The sequence below is a fragment of the Silene latifolia genome, chromosome X (genome assembly GCF_048544455.1).
Source record: "Silene latifolia isolate original U9 population chromosome X, ASM4854445v1, whole genome shotgun sequence".
Lineage (NCBI taxonomy): Eukaryota > Viridiplantae > Streptophyta > Magnoliopsida > Caryophyllales > Caryophyllaceae > Silene > Silene latifolia.
The window spans coordinates 146,376,326-146,382,202 of NC_133537.1; the positions used below are offsets into that span (position 1 = coordinate 146,376,326).

The following is a 5,877-nucleotide window of genomic DNA, read 5'->3' on the forward strand; positions in this document are numbered from 1 at the left end:
ATCATATCATCACCATCATCACTTTCCTCATTAGAAGTGGTCTCATTACCACTTCCCTCTTCATTTGCTTCTTCACTTTCTTCTTCACCTTGCTCATCATCTAGCTCACCATCCTCTTCTCCTTCTTCACTTGCTTCTTCATCAATGTTATCATCAACCTCTTCATTACCGACAACCTCATTGTCACCCGAAACGACCCTAGATGCACCCGGAAATAGGACTTCTCTATCCGCCCAACTAGGCAAAGGACATGATGGATCAAGTAGTCCTTGCCTAGCTAAGTGTAGGAGGGGTGGATATTGAGCCAAGTAAGCATTTTTCCGATCCTCAAAGGCTTGCTTGTGCATTGCTTGCATGAGAAGAGTCAAATAATCATTTCTAGCTTCAACACCTTCCGGCTTGAACTCTTGGTACTCAAAAGGGTAAGGTGGTGTGACAATGGAAGAGGAGGGCATTTCAAGTTCACCCTTTTGTTGTCGGATAATATACTCGGCCTCTTTTGAAAGGGGAAGTAGATAATTGGTCCGGTGGACGCTTAGACGACAAATCTTTGAAGGCAAAGTAAACGATCTAGCCTCACTAGTGAGCCATCCATACTTGGTGTCAAGAGGGTTATGGGCAACCCACTTGTACTTGTGTATCATAGTATGCATATCAACAAGATGACCACCCTCCTTTGCTTCATACTTGTTATCCTTGTTGAAGTTAGGATCAAAGTATTTAGCTAGGATAGTGACTAGGCCGCAATTGACAATAACGGTAGTGCCTTTCTTCCCACAATCAATGTTGAGCCATCTATCTACCAAAAGCCTTAAAGAGTTGAAAGGCTTGGTGTGTACTCTTCTAATGTTCAAAGCCGATTCAAGAAGAATAAAATCAAGTTTGGTGAAATGGTTGGTATCTTTCCTTGCAATAATGGTGTTTCCTATGACCTTGTGCCATACCCTTATGCCCGGATGGTGGACTAAAAGAGCACGACTCGCATGAAAATCCTCAAATTTTCTTCCGGAAATTGCCTCCCAAAGAGGGTCGGGGTCATACTTTCCATAATTCTTAAAATAACTCGGTTCATCACTAAGACCCAAAATTTCACCCAATTCCCTAAAGGAAATTCATCTACTAACATTAGCTAGACGAAACTCGATGTTCTCCCTAGTCTCAACTTTGGTGAATTTCAAAGAACTCAAAAACTCTAAGGTAATGGAGGGGTATGTCAATTCTTTTGATTCAAACAATTTCTTCAACCCCATTGCTTTGAAAAAGGCTCTAGTTTGCTCAAGGACACCCAACTTATCTAAGGTATCTTCACAAATAAACTTGGTGGATTGAAATGATTTCCTAGCAAACTTGGCAAAAGTATCTCTATGGGTTTTGGAAATAAAAGTTACCTCCGGATAATGCAAAAGTTGATCAATTTCCGGAGTCGTAGATGTTGTTGCTCCCATAGAAGGTTGTTGTTGTTGTTGCACTTCCAAGTTTTGGGGTTGCTACCACCATAGCCAATGCTTTCTTTGCTTGAAGAGCCTTTTGCCTTTGTGAAAGTGTCTTAGTCTTTGGTGCCTTTGTTGCCTTTGTTGCTCCCTTAGTCCTTGCCATTGATGAATTAACCACGAAAAGAATGAAAAATCTTCAATTTTTAGTATACCCAAATCGATTTAAAGGTGAAAGGCTTTGCCTTTATGAATTCAAAAATCGACTCAAAGGTTGAAGATTTTGTGCTTGGTTTTGATTTTTATTGAAAAAGGAGTGATTGATTTGTTGTTAAAAGGATGATTTGATTTGATTTTGGTGAATGTAGTTGAGGAATTTTGTTTTTGTGATGGAGAGGATGAGGGTTTTGATGTTTTTGACTAGTGTTATGAATGAATGAATGAAGGTGGGAGGGGTTTTATAAAGCCCGAAAAAATTCGAACTGCAGGGGCAATCCGTGCGGTTTCTGCTCAAGACGGGCGGATTCTACACTTTCTGGGTTGGGAAAAACTCGCCTAAAGACGGGCGTCTTTAAGAGAAGACGCTCGGATTCGCTGACACGGGACGGCCGGATTCTTCAGAAAACGAACGGATTTCAGTCCAGGAATTTTTCTTGTTTTCCTCAGCAAAGAAGACGGGCGTCTTCCTTTCAAGACGGGCGGATTTTCAGAGACAAGAGGATTGCTGTTCAGGACGCCCGGATTCTCTTACAGTCAAAAATCTTTCAAAAATTCAGCTCATAGGGACGAGCGTCTTCTACCCAATACGCTCGGATTGTCTGTAGACGGGCGGATTCTCCTGAATCCGCTCGGATTCGGCCCCTTTGTACCCGGATTCAGTTCTATCCGTGTACAATGCATATCCCTTATCATTCTTCCATTCTTCTTTATATCTCGTGTTCTTCATTGTGGGGGCACTACTAAGACATGGATAGCCTAGGCAATTGCCATCCCCACACTAAGCTAAAGCACTACACATCAATTGAAATTATTAGTCCCTCCCTCACTTCTCTCAAACATGACAATTATATTGATCAAAGTAAATAAAAATCCAAAGATGACAAAAATGCAATACAAGAATTGAAATGCAAGTTAGGGAGTTAGAAATATTTACAAATGTTGGTTTAGGGAGGACTCCACCAAACTCTCATTCTTGATGAGATGTCAAGGGGGGCATGTCTAAGGTGTTGTTGATGTTGCTCAACACCTTGAAGAAGTAATAAAAAGCTTGTTCATTATCATGGTAGAGGTCTTCAATAGACCTTGGCCCTTGTTGTCGGTCTTGATCAATGGCATTACTAATGTAGGGATTAAAAATCCCTTCAAATTCGTCGTCCCAAAGACCACAAACTTCATTAAGTTGATCATTGAAAATCTCTTGATTTGATGGAGACAACTCTCCCAAATTCTTTTCTTGGACAATGAGGCCATCTTCTTCTTCTTTGATTGATTTTGATGAGCTTTGCAAGCTCTCCTTGTCACAATTCACTTGCTCTTTCAATGGAGCATCTTCAATTTTCTTCTTCCATTGGAGTTCCGAATTCTTCCTTTCATCCTTTCGGCTATAATGATCAATCATGAAACACGGTTCATGCAAACGAGGAGCTCTCATAGTCTTGTCAAGATTAAAGGTTATGCTTTCATCTCCCACTTCTAGAGTGAGCTCACCATGTTTCACATCAATCACCGCACCCGCGGTGTGTAGGAAAGGTCTTCCTAGAATGATTGGAATGTTGGAATCTTCCTCCATATCAACAATGACAAAGTCCACCGGGATGAAAAACTTCCCAATTCGCACGGGGACATCTTCCCATATCCCTAATGGTTTCTTCGTCGATCTATTGGCCATTTGGAGTGTGATGTTGGTGCATTTAAGCTCTCCCATCCCCATCCTTTTACTCACCGAGTACGGCATAACACTCACACTAGCCCCTAGATCACATAAGGCTTTGTTCATCGTTGTGTCGCCAATGGTACACGGTATTGAGAATATTCCCGGATCCTTTAGTTTTGGAGGTGAAGTCCCTTGAAGTATTGCACTACTCACCTTAGTGAAGGCGATAGTCTCAAGTTTCCGGATCGACTTCTTCTTTGTGAGGATATCTTTCATGTATTTCGCATAGGCCGGCACGTGATTTATTAATTCCGTGAAAGGAATTGAGACTTCCAAATTCTTCACAATTTCCATAAACTTTCCAAGTTGGTCATCAAATTTAGGCTTGGCTTGACGACTTGGAAAAGGAAGTCTAATCACAATGGGCTCCTTCTCCTTGACCTTGTCTTCATTTCTCTTTGAAATTTCTTCTTTTGATGATTCTCCATCTTTAGAGTTTTGCACAATTTCTTCCTTATCACTAGCTTCCACAACTTCATCCTCAACTTGCTTCTTCGGTGCTTCATACCTTGTACCACTTCTCAAGTGAATGGCACTAACCATTTCATGTCTTGGGGGATTACTTTGAGGTGGTAATTGCCCCTTTTGTCTTTGTGAGCTTGAAGATGCTAGTTGAGTCAGTTGTGTTTCCAACATCTTGGTGTGAGCTAGAATGTTGTTGATGGTGGTTTCCTTTGCTTGACTATCTTTTTGCATTTGAGTGAAAAATTCTTGTTGATTCTTTTGCATTTGTAGGACCGCTTTTTGGACATCAAAACCTTGGTCATTTTGGTGATTGTATGGATTTTGATTTTGGTAACATTGGTTTTGATTGTAGAAGGGTCTTTGATTTTGGTTTCTCATGGGTGGTGGAGTGTATGTTGTTTGAGGGTTTTGAACATTTTGGCTTTTGTATGAGAGATTTGGGTGAAACTTGGTGTTTTCATTGTAATAGTTGGAATAAGGGGTACCACTCTTGTATGTTTGGAAAGCATTCACTTGTTCATTTGTTCCCCTACATTCACTTTGGTCATGTTCCAAAGTTCCACAATTCTCACATATCCCACTTGGGATTGATGAGGATGCCGTCATGGCATTAACATGATGCTTTGGTGATTTTGAGACTTCTTCAAGTCTAGCCATAGCTTTTTCAAACTTCAAATTAATTGTGTCAATATGAGCACTAAGTTGAGCACCCAATTGAGTAACGGAGTCCACTTCATGCTTTCCTCCTCTAGTAGCCTTGCGAGGTCTACTATATTGTGAGTTATGGACCGCCATTTCCTCAATTTTGTTCCATGTTTGATTGTCATCAACTTCGGTGAACATTCCATTTGATCCCATGTTGAGAATGTTCCTTGAATCTTCATATAAACCGTTCCAAAATTGTTGTACCAAGAACCATTCGCTAAGTCCATGGTGAGGACATGAGCGACAAATTCCCTTGAATCGCTCCCAAGCTTCATACAAAGATTCTTCATCCCTTTACTTAAAACCCGTAATTTGAGCTCTTAGCATGTTAGTCTTTTCCGGTGGGTAGAATTTTTTGTAGAAAGCTAGAGCCAACTTCTTCTAAGAATCAATTACGAGAGTGGCCTTATTCCCTTCAACCATTGTTTTGCGGTGCCGATTAGAGAAAAAGGAAATAAGACCCATCGAATTTGGTCTTGAGTCACACCGGTTTGAGAAATCGCATCACAATAGTCGCAAAAGGTTTCCATATGAGAATGAGGGTCTTCACTAGGCATCCCCCCAAATTGGCTCCTTTCGACTAATTGGATAAAGGCGGATTTGGGAATAAAATTTCCGGTTAGATGTTGTGGTGTAGGAGTACCATTGGGTAGGTTCTCCTCGGTGGGTACGGAATGTGACGAGAATTTAGGCATTGTAGGTTGATTTTTGGTGGTATTGTGTAATGGGTTCTCCTCTCCTTCTCTTGCAAAAGGGTTGATGAACTCAATAGTTGGTTGAACAACCTCACTAATACCTCTCAAATTCCTCCTAGCAAATCTCCTATTGTTCGCCAAGGTTCTTTCAATTTCACGGTCAAAAGGTAACAAATCACCTTGTGACCTTCTAGACATGCAAAATATCAAACAACTCGAAAACAATTAGAACAAACCTTGAGGAGTTTTACTTCCCCAAGGCGAAGAAAGACACAACTAATAACAATAAAAGGAAATCTAAATCAAGTAAACACCGTCCCCGGCAACGACGCCATTTTTGATCGGTCCGTTTCGTGTTCACAATTGAAGGTGTGGTCGTTGGGTCACGTCCGAATCAAAACACAATTTATAGCTTCACAAACAACTCTACAATTTGTAAAGAGGCAAGTAAAGATCGGATCCCAAGGGACGGGTATTGAAATGGGATTTCTATTGCAACTAGTGATGTCTTAGGGGTGTCACAAATTGGGTTGATGTAGAAGGTCACTAAACTAAAATGTCAATGGAAATAAACAAGCAAGATAAAATAAAAGGGTTGTAAACAATTGATTAAAAAGCACTAGGGTGTCATGGGATCATAGGGGAATCA

General features: G+C 40.8%; 1 non-coding gene across 1 annotated transcript; it reads left to right on the forward strand.

Moving 5' to 3' along the window:
* The first annotated feature begins 4,753 nt into the window (after positions 1–4,753).
* Positions 4,754–4,860, forward strand: LOC141624233 (small nucleolar RNA R71). Its single transcript, XR_012534044.1, has one exon. It is a non-coding gene; the product is annotated as a small nucleolar RNA R71 (small nucleolar RNA).
* Positions 4,861–5,877: the final 1,017 nt, after the last annotated feature.